General features: G+C 40.4%; 1 protein-coding gene across 4 annotated transcripts in view; it reads right to left on the bottom strand.

The window, feature by feature from the left end:
* Positions 1 to 15042, bottom strand: part of LMO1 (LIM domain only 1) — a 280622-nt gene that overhangs the window by 156259 nt on the left and 109321 nt on the right. For 3 of the 4 annotated variants that reach the window (XM_026850402.1, XM_026850404.1, XM_026850406.1), the window contains exon 1: positions 14397 to 14486. The exons of the other annotated variant lie outside the window; for it this stretch is intronic. The gene's annotated coding sequence lies outside the window, so the exon portion shown is untranslated. Of the gene's footprint in view, positions 1 to 14396; positions 14487 to 15042 lie in introns of those variants that run through there. 4 annotated transcript variants of the gene reach the window in all.

Raw genomic sequence — 15042 nt, 5'->3', positions numbered from 1 at the left:
ATCATAAGTTCTAGGCAATGATTTATTTGTGATATTTGTGAAGAGAGGCGCCTCACAAAGGTCCTGAAACTCCAGGCTTTGCTATGTGTATACTCCTCTGAACTCACACCGGTGGTGATGCGATTACTAGCACAATAAGCTACCACAGGGATGGTGAAAAAGATAATAATCACTACACTGTGAAAACAAAATCAAAAATTTTAAGATAAAGTGCCTGGAACTCAAAATCTCCATCTGCAATAAAATATTTTTCCATGTTTTCTTGTAAGGTATCAGCATTAGGTAAGATTCTTCAAACAGAGTATTTCAAAGTGGAAGGAGTGAATGTTAAACCCTGCTGATAGCAGAACTGTAATTTTAACTGCGTAAGTGATACACCAGTAGCAAAACAGGCTCATAGAAGACAGACTTTCAATGTGCTTCCATATTTCACATGTAAATAAACGGGGTTTTTTTAAAATGTTCAGTAGTGTTAATTTTGATTTGTTGTGAAAATTTTGGGCTATTTGCCAGTTCTTGAAAGCAATCCAGAATTACTCCTTGTTTTTAAACAAGAATTTTAAGGATTCAGACATAAGAAAGAGTATTTCTTATGTGAAACTAGATGATCATATGACTCCTACTCAGTCTGATAAAACCAGAAGACTATCAAATACTGAAAAATACACAAAAGCATTAGTTTTCTTTTTCCTTATTCTTTTTGAAATCATTTAGGTCTCAACGCAACAAAACAGGTTCCACATCCTTATCTTTATTTATAAGGCTGTATTTGCCTTATTGCTATGCCAAGTAGGTGTAAAATGTTACAAATTAGAACGGTCATATTTTATAAACACTTTGTAGTGGTATAAATAATGAGAACTGAAACAGAAACAGTTTTTCTCTCCTTCAGAAATTTGTTGAGGTCCTATATTTTTCCAGCCCCAAATCTGGATTAAGAGCACTTTCAAAATCTTGAGAGTGTTCATAACTAAAAACTAGAAGACTACTCAGTTTGATGATTTTGATCAAATATATTGTTTCAATGACCTTGGGACATTTCACTTCCACTTGACCACTTAATTTTAAATGTTTTCTACTTTGTTTCTGAACCTAAAAATCAGAAAATTTTGTGCTGGAATGTGTAAATATATGCCTGACATTTTCAAGAATTTAAAACCATTTAATTAGAATATTTTGTCAAAAAATTATTCTACCTCACAAAAAAAAAAAAAAACAACAAAAACAAACAGGTTGGATGAACCACAAGAGCTGGGAAAGCACACCAGGTCAGCTGTAACAACAGGAGATCATGAAAGGCAGTGAAGACTTCCACAAAGCAATTTGGAAATAAATATCCATGCTCTCAGTTTTGGGCCACTCACTACAATAAGGACTCTGAGGTGCTAGAGCATGTCAAAAGAAGGGCAGCAAAGCTGCTGAAGGGTCTAGAGAACAAGTCCTGTGAGGAGTGGCTGAGGGAACTGGGGTTGTTCAGTCAGTGGAAAAGGAGGCTCAGGGAAGACCTTATCACTCTCTACAACTACCTGAAAGGAGGGTGTAGCGAGGTGGGTGTCCGTCTCTTTTCCCAAGTAACAAGCGATAGGTCAAGAGGAAATGCCCTCAAGTGGTGCCAGGGGATGTTTAGATTGGATATTATGAAAAATTTCTTCTCTGAAAGGGTGGCTGCCCAGGGAAGTGGTTGAGTTACCAACCCTGGAGGTATTTAAAAGACGTGTAGATGTGGTGCTTGGGGATATGGTTTAGCCATGGACTTGGCAGTGTTCCGTTTGCAGTTGGACTCGATGATCTTAAGGTTCTTTTCCAACTTCAGTGATTCTATAGTTCCTATCCATCTGATGAACTATGGGAAGAACTGCCAGGGGCACATCTAAAGCCAGCCTGCTGCCCATGTTGCTTTGTAAAATGGCATGCAGACTTCCAGCTTTGTGCTCTTTCGCACAGCTAGAGCTAGAGAGCTTAGACCTTCCCAGACACCTCCACAGGGGACTGGGAGCTCTCTGCCCTCTCCTTGTGTGTTTGTCCCAGTAAAGCTGCACCATGGAACTACAACCACAGCTCCTGACAAAACATCCTGAAAGCTGGTTGGGAGCTGCCCATGCATGGGCTTCATGCACCACTACACACCCTCCAGCACTCCCACACAAAGGGTATCTGCAGGTGCCTGGGAGAGCTGGAACTCCCTAAATGTACAGCAGGCTGCCAGGAAAGTGCCCTTGAACCTGACTTTCTGAGATTCCCAAGGCCTGCCGCACCAGCGCTGGGCAACACGTAGACACTCCAGGTGCTTATCACCACTGGCAAGTCCCCATACTAGGGAGAAAGGACCAAGAAGTAAATATATACTTTCAATAATTCTCCAGTTATACAAGAACACTACATAAATCCATTTAGGGAGGCAAGGAAGCCATGCTACGGCAGCACCACAATCAGCTGGTAGACAGTCATGTAATAACCATAAAGAAAACCAATGCAGTATGATGTAGCTTCATTTTTCCCCAAAGGAAAATGAATCCAACCTGGTGATAATCATGTTTAAATTCTTAAAACATCAAAACATTACAAATTTCTAAAAACTACAGGATTTGGAAGCTGTGCTATGTTCCAATGCTTAGCGTTTTCCCTCTTCTGATTATTGGCATCTCCATCATCACAGTCCTTAAGTGATTTGCTAACAGAAATGGCCTTATACTGAATAAAACAGACAGACGCTACTCTGCATAAATACAAACTGTGACACTAAGTAATAAGCCTCTTGCCATACAGATCATCTACATCAAATTTATTACGAGGCTTCAAAGTTTTTGCAGAACCAGAAAAAAATTACATGTGAATTAACTCCCTACAGTAAACAGCCTCTGCAAAACTTGGAGCAGCATGTACAACGAATGTACACATACACTGCTACATACCGTGTGATTAGGTTTTCTGCTTAATAAAAAAGATATTCAGTGATATTTTCTACCACTTTTAACCAGTTTTAGTTGCATGTTCTTTATTGCAATTCTGAGAGAGAAACAAATTTATGTTGGTCCATGCACCCTTATACTGGTATTTCTCCCCCTTCTTTCCCTTTTCTTCTATATTAAAATTACATCCAGTTTTTCTCATAAAATGCATTTCTTATTTCTATGAAGAAAGTCCATCTCCTCCATGTATTTACATTATGTAATCTGTGAACAAATATTTAATTATCTGGAGATTTTCAAGAAAATTCATTACATGGCCCAAAAGTATATTAAAAAAAAAGATTTGAAAATTTTCAGCATCTACCTCTTCTTTCACATTTGTGTTTTAATTTCTGTCTGGATATCTGTTGTGAACCTGTTAAAATTAGTTGCCTATTACCTTTTAAGAAACTGGTTTTCTGATTAATAAAGAGCTATTTCACTACTCTTGTCCATTACAACCACTGTTTTCCTTACCTGTGCATATCATTTCCTATATCTACAATTCAAATGGTTTTGTCCTATGAACTAATGCAGTTTTAGCCTCAGCATCCTCTAACAAAGATGGCTGCTGGTTCCTCTTGTGTCCAAATAAAATGGACTTAATTTAGATAAAAATGTAGAATATATTGTCTCTTAGATCAAAATGTATATATATATATTGTCTCTCACAGTATAATTTTAAAAAAATCTGTTTTTTTAATTAGAAAATTTCTCAAGATGAGGGACATGTATTCTGTAAGGACTGGAAGATGGGGTTCGTTATACGCACGCCCAGCACCTCTCTCTCTTATCCTGGTAGGCACAGCTCCACAGTTAGTCACCACGGAGGTACAGTTTTAGCTCAGTCAGAAGTCAGAGCTGCAGTACTGGCTGTGATCTTCCTTCGGTGGCCCAGACAAGGATCATTTCCCTTCCTGGCCATGGCTATACCTCATTCAATAAGGGCAAGCACTTATGAAAAAGATCTTGTTTCTAAAGAGGACAGCACCTAACCTAACAATGGAGAGAAAATCTAGACATACAAAAAGTCACTGGCCCCCACTACAGAGGCCAGGGTGGGACAAAAGAACAACCTCTTAACCTACTCCATCTACAGGTAACCAAGGTACTTCTCATTTTGATTAGCCAAGTCCACGCACAACTGAGAAAGTTGGAGTGTCATTGCTATAATTATTTTATTCCTTTTCTTTCTGTTTTCCAGCTTCCTCACCCCTGGGCTCTTTAAAGAAAGACTTCCAGGAGCTCCCATTCAAGTAGAGTGAAAACAGTGTCAGTGGGGGCTAACTTCTGCAGCACAGGTTGTTGTCACCAATGACCTATTCAACAGCAGCAACACCAGCCTGGCTTTGTCTTCTGCTCCACTAAACAAACTGATGGCAGACTCAGTCCTGCTGCAGAAATATTGAGAATTAAAGCAAACACAAAGGGAGCAGGCAGCAGGGTTGAAACATTTAGTGGAAATAGGGGAGCTGGTCAATAAAGGGGGATGGAGACTGCATCAAAAGGGGCTGACTTACAATGGCACATGGGCTAAAAAGGGGTGTGCACTACCCCACAGGTCAAAAATGACAAAACATCGTGTTCCTGAAGCTGTCACCTTCTGCACAGTAGGGAGGGATCCAGGAGCAAGAAGAAATGCAAAGCTACCAACTCAATATATAGGCAATGTACAAAGGAAAAAAAACCAAAACAAAACAAAACATAAAAGGTGAAATTCTGTGGTGCTTGCAACAAGCTGAGACCACTGACCTCAACAAACCAAACAAAAGAAATGTTTAGAGAAGATATTAGAAAGAAAGAGAAACAAAGTGTGATAAGGAAGAGTGAGATTTTGGTTAAGGCATTCAGCTGGAACTTGGGGGAGCTGGGTCCATTTCAAGACACTGCCATGTATTTCCTGCAGGACAAGAAGCGAGGCATTTAATCTCTCTGCAATTCAGTCCTCATCAGCAAATAAATACTCAAGGAGAGGATATGACATGTACTTTGTGTATGGGGTCCCCTGAGCTCAGCCACACTTCGCTCATGTAAAAGATGAAAAGTTTGTTGAAGGCAGATGTGAAAAATTCCAAATTTGAATTTTTCTATTTTGTAGGCATTTAAACGAATCCCATTTATTCTTAAACAAGTTTTCAAAGCATTAAACTTCCAATCACACCTTTCTATCATTTTCTACCTTTGAGGTACTGAATAAAAATATCTGACTGGTGTCCAATGAATACAGATATCTGAATGCTAGCCAGAGTTTTTTCACTTCTCTCTTTTTCTGTGTTTCCTATTTTACCTTTTGCTCATGTTGTGTTTCAAAACCTCTTCCCTTCTGGAGAGGTTAGAGGAGATGAGAAAGAGTAAATGCCTGTGACTTTCCAAAACTGGGAGAAAAATAAGCTGAAACATTAACAACATTTGAGAAAAGTAATTTCCTCACTTTAAAGGGGTTTGGCACATATTCAGTGAAAAGGGAGATTTCTTCATCCTTTTTCTTTCATGTAATTTGACTTAATTTATATATATTTCCCTCCTTAACTTTCTGCAGAAAGAAAGAAGCTCAGAAGAGTAAAACAGCTAAAGAAAACAGAATATCTCCGGATATTAAAAGACCCACACACATTTCAAGAACATTTTTTTTCCCTTGAAAATTTGAAATAAAACCCTGGCCCCCACACACATCATGAGAAAATGCATCTGATGAAACTGTTCTGTATGACCGTCCTAGATAATAACAACATTGGCTTCTGGATCTTTCAAATGGACTTCCACACCCACTATTGAGGTGACTGCAGCCAGAGGGGAACATATCTTGTCTGCCTTGAGGTAACAAACTGCTTTCCTCTGTCACGGCAGAAATAAGGAAGGTAGGTTCTTAAGACAGGCATGTAGCATCGTTACATGTCCTGGACAGTATGGAAGATCTGCCTGTATCCTTCAAACCTGTGCACAGATGGCATGAAGATCACTGCCCCACGGATGAGCTGCTATTTGTCAGACAGAACCGCCTAAGTGTGCCTAGAAAATGCCTGAGCTGCCTAATCATCAGCTGCTCTTAACTATAGTAGTTCCACAGAAATCAATTCCCAGATCAGTCCTCAGAGTTTAAATGCTCGCCACCTGGCTGATAGTCTCACAAGTAATAAAATAATGCAAACAGGTCAAGTTACCAACTCAGAAACAGTGAGGGGGTTTTTTGCTTCCTGCCACGGAGAGGAAAATTTCCAGTCTCTGTTCAGAATTGGCCATCGTTATTAAATGCACACATGGATGGGCTTTTTGGCCGTGATATAAATGACTTAAAGCTGTGATTCAAATAGGTCTATAAAGTGCTTCTATGATGTTCCTCTCCCTTCTTTTTTCCTTTTTTTGAAACTGTCTCTGCTCCACTGTTCTTTGTAGAGATAAGCCCTTGAAAATCACCCTTCTTAAGGTGTAAACTTGGTGACTGTACATTATAGTTAAACATTTGATTTGTTATAGGCTAGAAAAATAGAGAACTTGAAATCTCTTCATGGTTTATTAAAGGTCACACAATTATAATAAAATCTTGCTCCAGCAGCTCCAGCCACAGCCAAAATCAGTCTCAAATTTCCAACGAACAATGAAGTCCCCACAGAGTTTCAGCTTCCCCAGGAAATCAGGGTATCTCGGGCTGTGTTGATTTTAAGGATGTCCTGAATGCCCATCATACAAAACATGTTACTCAACACAGTCACAGCTCTTGTGGGGTCCTCTGATTGAAAATATGTTTTTTATTTTACAGCCATTTGGGGCATAGCATTTTTCTGGTTACAGAAACTTAAAAAAGCAGCCGGCTCCACTCTGTTCGGGTGAGACACTACCAGCTTGAATGTCATTTTGTAGTATTCCACACATCAAAATAAAATAATAGTAATACAGAATAAAAATCTACGTCCTCACAATACAAACTAATCTTCCAGCTTTCCATCAAGCAAAACATATTGACAACTGACAATAGGCAATTAATAGATTAATGAGCACAGCTCTTATCTGTCTACATTATGAGTTTATCTGGTTGTAACAGGATGAACACAACACGGGCCTGTGCTCACAGGAGTGCTGTCCCAATAGAAATGAGATCACTGCAGCAAGATAGGAATGCAGTATTTTGATTACCAGGTATCGCTCAAAGGAACAGACAGCCCCACCCCATGACCACTTTATTCTATACTTTTTTAAAATTATTCAAGGGCAAAGAACAGAATATAGTTTACTAGAGAGAGAATTAGAGTGAAAGGTTTTAAGAAAGCAGGAGAGATTAGGATTTGATCCAGGGTTAAGAAGACCGCCTCTGGCACATACAGAATCTGTCAAGGTATGTGATGGAACATTAAAAAAATACACCTTTCCACCTAAAACTGAGCCTAAACCCAGTGATGTTTGCAGTGCTAAAGAACAGAATTAACGTTAAAAATCCTTTGGTAACCCAAATGAAAAAAATCAGACATACAAACTGGTCTTGTAGAGGGTCTAACTACAAAAACTGAGGCTGTTGTTTCAGACAGCTCACTGACCCCATAGATAGATTTGTACTCTGTGGAAGTACAGAGGTGCACTGGGGGACACTGTGCTTTGCATGAAACTTTCAGAAAGGCAGTCTTTCCAAATGACTGAGGGAGGAAGGTGAACAAGGTAGGAATCGGGGAGCCAGAGTACCATTATCTCAATTGTATCCTGATGTTTCTCCCAGGTCCCTGGTGGTATGCTTGCCTGTAATGTATCTCCGCAGCTCTGTGCTTACACATTCCCTATTTCCGCCACGGGAAGAAGCCAGCTTTGCTTTTCTTGTTCCCAGAGCCAAGTTCTGCTCGCTTTTGCTCACATGCGTAATCTAAGTTGTCTCGACGGGGCTATTTGTACGGGTAAAGTGAATTTGCCCTTGATAGCATTATAAAGTTTCAAAATAAATATTGTGATGTTTTGTGGGTTGGCAAACACAATCTGCAATTTACTGTGTGGAAATTGTTGTTCTGCTCCAGAATTATGCAGGCTTTCATAATGACTAACGACATGAGACAAATGCAGCATGACAGTTGCATGTTGATCATTCTATACAATTTTGCTCATAGGCTATTTATTGGGTTTCTTTCAGAGCCCCAGTGCAGCTAAAAGAAAAACACCAGTGGAGTAAACTTTGGATCAGGCTTGATGTTATTCCATTTTAATACGCTACACAATAAGAACAGAGAGATTTATTCTGATTTGCACCAGGGCTCTGTATGAAGACGGAGCCATAATCCTGATGATCACAGTCTCCTGGGAATGTTGCTGTGGTGGTCTCAGGCACTGCTGTCCCAGCTACTCAGTACCAGCCTGCGCAGAGCAACATGTGCCCCTGCCTCGCCATCTCAGGGCAGTCAGAGGTGCTGGGAGAGCATTGCCTGGGTCGCTCTCTGCCTGCTGGTAGTTAATTCCAGCAGTGGAGCAGGGAAATAGCTGCAGGCAGAAGCATTTAAAGCCACAGAAGTAAAAATCACCAGCGGACATCTCAAAGCTTTGTATCCCTCTTTACACCTGGCCCTCTGCTGTTTTAAACAACTGTCGTGTTGAAACAGTGGGAAGGAGCTCAAAGGCTACTTCTGCACGTGTCTGGATGACAAAAGGAGCTATACAAGCCCAGAGAAATACGGTATTATTATATACTGCACTGAAAAGGGAATTCAGTTTCTGTCTCATTTTTAAGAGCTAATATTCTTTATCTGATCAAATGGTAAACAGCATTGGTAAATCAAGTTTTGATGGCATATGTATTTGCAAACAAAACTTCATATTCAACCTTTTCTAAGATGATCCCACAAATCTGTGTTGATATCCTCTGTGACCACATTCTTTAAGAGCCTGGAAAATAGAACAGCCTCCCATGTACTGCTTTAAACCTTGTACATGCACTTCTACATTTCCTAATTGAATGGGACCTTCTAGGCATGCAGTGAAAAGCAGCTGTGGAAAATCAGTGTAGAGAGGGACAGAATGTTTTCCAAATGCTGATTTTATTCTGTTCTTGGGTATTCTATTCCACAGGAAACCAAACTCTAAAACTTCCCCACTGAGAACCGCATGTGTCATTCAAACACATCCCTCAGCAAGGCACTCTGCCTCAGGGATGACGTGTTCCTGGATGCCTCATGGAGCACCCTGCTACACTAAGCTGAAGCTCCTGGGCGCCCCGAGGGGAAAGGTATAGACAGCATGGCACAAAGACTGTGAGACATTAGAGTTCTCAAATACATTCCTTCCTCGGGTACTGCCAGCCATCATTTTAGCCTCAGGACTAGTCTGATACAATGGCCCTGTCACCTTGCTTCATCACTCCTCTTTCCCCAGGATTTGAGACACCAGTACTGTGGAAGACAACACAAAACCACCTTTACTATCTCCCGGCAATACCAGGCTATGAGTGTTTAATTCAGCTTGGTACATTTGCTCCTTATCTCCATGGTAAAAATGAGAGACAAGTCCCAAGCGTTCGCCCCCAGCATTTCTGGGAAAACGTCAGTTTTATGGATCGATCTGGGATCTATCTTTTGCGGTTTCTGGGGAGAATGGCTGACAGAACCATCAAGAAACATCCCTTGCTTGTTTTACTGGGAAATGCATCCCAGATTAGAGGATAGAAAACAAATCTGAGTAGAGCGATTGTGACTCACTTGTTTGTTTGGTACTATGAAATGTAGCATACTGAAGAGATCACTGATGAACTTTGGTGCTTATGGTGAATAACTGTAGTACTGAGGAGAGCAGTCCTTGGGTCACAGAAAATTACTTCAGTTCTTTAAGCAGGTGATGCCCCCTTGTTAAATTTTTCATACAGAAAATTTAAAAAAATCCTCCTGAGCCTGCGTTTGAATGTGTGGATCAAAACCAACTCAACAGAGAACAAAGGGAAGAAAAACAATGATCGAGAGTCAACATCACTAACTAAAGTAAAACTGCTAGTAGACAACCTCCACTGAGGTCAAGGGAAGCAGCAATGTTTTATCTTAGCTAAGAATATCTGGACACAAGTATTTCTCTTTTTTATATTATAATGAATACTTCAACATATTTAAACATTTTCCTGTGAAGGAGTTAATGAAGTCATGCTTAGATCTGTGGACACATTTACATTTAGGATATAGGGAAAAATAAGGTCCTTTAAGAAATCAGCTACACGAAGTAACAGGAGCGATTATACAAAACAGAGAGATGTTTTAAGCAGCAGTTGAACCAAATGGTTACCTTCCAAACTTGTATTGCAATGCTGAAACAGGCAGGACAAAGGATTTCAGACATACTTATGCATAAGCTGGGGAGAAAAAACAAGCCCAAAAATAACAGACAAGAAAGGACAAGAGTGTTGGCTCAGGGATGCTTTAGACCTGATAGCAAATACATTAACCATTGTAGAATTCTTCCTACGCTCAGGAAAGGCAATGGGACCTTGTATATTCTTTGCAAATAAACAGGATTGCAGCACAGGTAGAACCAAATTTGGTAATAATTTCTCATTTCACAGTTATCTCTGCTGCTCCCCCCAACTAGCAATTTGTCTCAAAAGGAGAGCACAATGCAAAAGAATCAAAAGCCAGTTGAAGAAAGCTACAAGCACATTCTCCTCTCTCACAATCAAAGTATGGCTCTGTTCTCCCAACCTCTTTGGCCCTCTGTTTCGGTCTGTAAAATGGAAATAACATTGCAGAAGAGAGTGAGAGTCACAGATCGTGAGCCCACTCAGTGAACTCTGGAAGAATGAGCTCCCCTTCTGGCCTTCAGCATTCTTCTGTCTGCAGTACCTCCCATATGTCAAGTGCTACCTACATGGGGAATATCTGGTTTAGTTTTATGTACAGAAGCTATTTTTGCTTAAAATATTTGTGGAAAACACCAATTTCAGATGCATGACTGACAAGCTTCAATTAAAATCAAGATGTTTTAATATAAATATAAAGCTCTTTACAAATCTCAAGACTTTGTGACATGACATCAACTGTGAATGTAAACCAACATAGAGATGTGTTTTGTTGCAATAGCAACAATTTAAAGATCAAATTCCTTTTCATAGCAAATCCCCCGTACTGATTTCTGAGAATCCATTGAAATACAAAGAATGTTTGCAAAGTAGAATGTTTGCATATGCTTCATTAATTAGTTTGGCAAGGCCTTCAATACCAAAGTCGCATGTATTTTTACATGGGTTTGGGGAATCTGGCTCAGATTTTTCATTATTCATGTTTCTGCACTAATTGTGCTCTGTGTCATTTCACAAAAAGCCCCATATATATTTAACTGAGCTTGGAATTTGTCATTCTGCTGAGATTTCTAAAAATATCCTTCCAGAAAAACTTCCATTGAACTTGACTGGAATGGAAGAGGTGGTGAATACTTTACTTTCTCTTGGAGCTCCATCAAAGTCCTAGAGTAATGCTGTCCTAGTAATCTTGGCATCACATTTCACACTCGGCTCATGATGAGCTGAATTCTCCATAGAACTGACTGTGAATTTTCAGATAAAACAACTTCTCATTGGAATACACTAGCTTGTTCAAATAGAATGTTTGGGGCTTTGACAACCTCCCAGCTCAAGACAGACAGGGATGTCTTATAAAACCATTTGTGGGGCTCCTAAATCAACATTCTTTGGCAAGGAGATGATGGACTTCCTAGGTTGCCCGTGCCACCTCAGGAGCTGCTTTATTGCATTTTTAACAGAAACAGGAATATGAAACACTCATTTTTCTGAAGCCAATGTTTCTGAATTTCCTTTCCATCTCAAATTCTCCTGTTTGCACCTCACCCCACACCCAAACATCCCAATAAAGGTCTTCCAGCAACACAGAAATGTTAAATACCACCTTCTCTGGTCTGGTTACTCAGAGGAGCAAGAGGGCTACAAGGAGGCAAGGAGCAGCACTGAGAGAAGTGATGCAGCATCATACACTAGAGTCTTCCCACAGATTTACCTAGTTGTTGGAGTACTGGACTGGCATGATACCTTTTTACACGTAAGTCCAGCCCAGCTTTCACTTTGGATTCTACTGCAGGAAAACACTATTCAATGCCAGTCACTTGTGGCTGGCAATACCTAGCATTACATAACGGTTCACAAGAGCACTCTAGAACACACAAAAGAAACAGACATGAAAACCCATACAATCACCTATAATGTACTAAACTCCCAAAGCAAAGGGCACATCCTAATATAGAACCTGTCGTGCACCTCCATAAATGATGACATGATGTGCTACAGTTTAGAGAAATAAAGAGGAATGGGAAATACATTGGAAATGCAAAAGGTAAGAGGGTTGTGAACTGTCTTCCTTAGTTTTACATATTTATTTTCACCTTGTCACAAACATAAGGGTACATTCATGTACTTTTGTGTGACATTTCACTCCCTAGTAAATATCAAATACTCATGAGAATTTCTGAAATTAGGAGGAACTTGCTTATGGTTTATGTGCTCCCTCTAAGAACACCACATTATTTCTGTCAAGTCAGGTGCAGGGTCTGGACAATATTCTAAAATGTAACATGGTCTACCTCATCAAATGCATTGCTTCTGCTGAAAAGCAAGTACCCATTGGCCTCGATGCTGCTGACCGTGCACTGTGTGCAGCCATTAAAGAAAGCCCCCAGCATTTTACTGAGCTTGGACAATCACACTGGACAACATACCAGGATCAATGAGGGAGATGAGTATAAAGACCAAACAGCTCTGGAGATGTCCTAGAGAAGACTAGTAAACAACAGGCCTCCATAGAGAAAGGTGATAGAAAAATCAAATCACACTGAAATTTATCGAAGCTTAAAGCTACTTACGAAAATGGCTCAAGGTGAACGATTAATTTCAAACCAGGCCAAATTGAGGAAAAGAACCTTGATGCACACACCAATTTTGTTCCTCAAAGTCAAGAATTGCCTAATCAATAGTAGTGCTAAAAGGAGATGGGTGCTCTCAGGGGTACCATTACAAAGAATTGCACTGGGTTTTAGCCACCTGGCTCCCAATTGCTTTAATAGATGTCACACGGCTAAAACCTGGTCTAAAGCTTTAAAACCTTACCCCTCAGTTCTTCCTGAACATCTACTGCTGTCAGGTGGCAAATGCAAAACAGCAGGAGGGACTGTGAGATTTACTCCTGCATTGACCAGTACTAGAACATGCCCAGGAATTTGCCCTGCTGTTGCAGGTGTCAGTTACTGGGTGAAGAAAGGCAAAGAAGAGGAGGGTAAAAGGGGTGAGTGAGACAAAGTGAAAGAAACTGTACTTAAACCTTCCTCTGTTGATGTGTTGATAGCAGTCTGCGTCAGGTACTCGCATTGCTGGGCTAAACCAATCGGCCCTCCTCCTCTATTAGCTAAAAATAAACTAGGACTTTTTAGGTAATACTCTGACTGCTCCCCCCATTCCAAATTATGCTCAAAATCTTAATGGAAAACCTTCAAGGAATTTAAGATTTTAAATCAAATAAAGAGGCAGACAAAAGGAGAAAAATCTAGTCATAGCAGAAGGGGTTGGCTTATACAGGAACTGATTTTCTTTCCATTTTCACCAGCGCCAAACTCCACAGGAGCAGTAGCTAGAGAGACAGAAGGAAGCAGACAAAACGGAGAGGAGGGTTTCCTTCACACTCATACTGTACATAATTTTACTCAAGAAGAGGTGGCATCCTAGGCTTGACTGGGTTCCTGGGCTTGCTAGTAGTCAGCTACAGGATGGTGAGCACTCTGCTCCCTTTCTCAGGCAGCTTCTGTGGCTCCAGAGCCCTCCAGGGATGGGATGGCCCTGGTGTGCCTAGAGGAAAGCAATGGGAGATGTCCTTGGTAGCAGCCTGCTTGCAAGAGGTTACCTTGTGGTGGGGCTTTCAGAGGGCATATGACTGCCGAGTAACAGCAACTGCTCTTTAAAATGAAGTGGGGAAATACTGCCATGAAGAACAACAAATCAAAGTGGAAATGGATGGGGAAAGGGAACAGAGGAAATAAGTAAACCAAGGAACTTAAAAATCAAAGTGAAAAAAAACCCCAATCCTGGAACAGAACCTGAGCCTGCCACTTATGACAGTGGGGATAGTCACATCTCATCTTCCTAGACTATAATAAGCTGGCAAAGGTAAAAGTCTGAAACTACGTGAGCTTCATGAAATGATTAACATTGAGGCCTAAAGACTGGCGTCAGGGACGGGCACTGAGCCGACACTCTCTTCCCAAGTACCACAGTGAGGGGTAGCTACATCCTACAGGATCAGCTCCACCACAATGTACCTGGTAATCTGTGTCACATCTCACTCCAGCCACTAGTGGACAGAAAGCTGCAACCACTGCTGGGGAACACAAAAAATAACCCATGCAGTCCTGTCAGTTGGGTAACTTTTCATGCCTCTCTTCAAATCCTTCAGATGTGAGCTCTTCAAAAATAAGCATGCAAGAGACATTTAACTGATGTGGACTTACCATTTTTCCTCCTGGAAGTTTGTTCCTTCAGGCTGTGGGGGTGTCCCTCACCAGTCTGACATAGAGAAATTTCCCCAGCCTTCAGTGTACATAATCTGTCAATAAAAAGAGGATTTCAGTTACACAACACTATCAAATAGCACCTTTTACAAACACTAAATTCAAGTTAAAAATGTCACAGCAAAACAGGAAAATCACCAAAGAGAAAACTGCCTATGAGGCATTTTATCGGTGTGTCTTTTTTAAAAGAAAAATTCTTGGCACATTGTTCTGGTTAAAGTCACACAAATCAGAACAGAACGTTTCATTCAGGCCCAGTCATTACAAATACTGGGAGTAGCTGTATAGAAAGACACACATTTTCTCCACTTAAAGTTTGTCTTGCGTATATACACACATATATAAAAATCCCTGTTTCATTGTAAAAATCATAGGTGGATGTCTTTAAGGTTGTGTTTAGAAATCATTGTGACTTTACACTGCAGTTTATTCCATATATTTCTATCCTTTCGAGTCACACTGTTCAACCTCCTACTTACTCTTAATAGATTAATTTGCGATTGCTCCCTCGACATTTCAGCCTTTCATGATGGAGAGCAATTCCTCTCATTTCACTCATCAAGGCTCCATATAATAATGAAAGTTC

Source organism: Athene cunicularia (genome assembly GCF_003259725.1).
Source record: "Athene cunicularia isolate RWA chromosome 5 unlocalized genomic scaffold, athCun1 chr5_part2, whole genome shotgun sequence".
NCBI classification, from domain to species: domain Eukaryota; kingdom Metazoa; phylum Chordata; class Aves; order Strigiformes; family Strigidae; genus Athene; species Athene cunicularia.
This window is presented reverse-complemented; position numbering and strand designations above follow the sequence as displayed.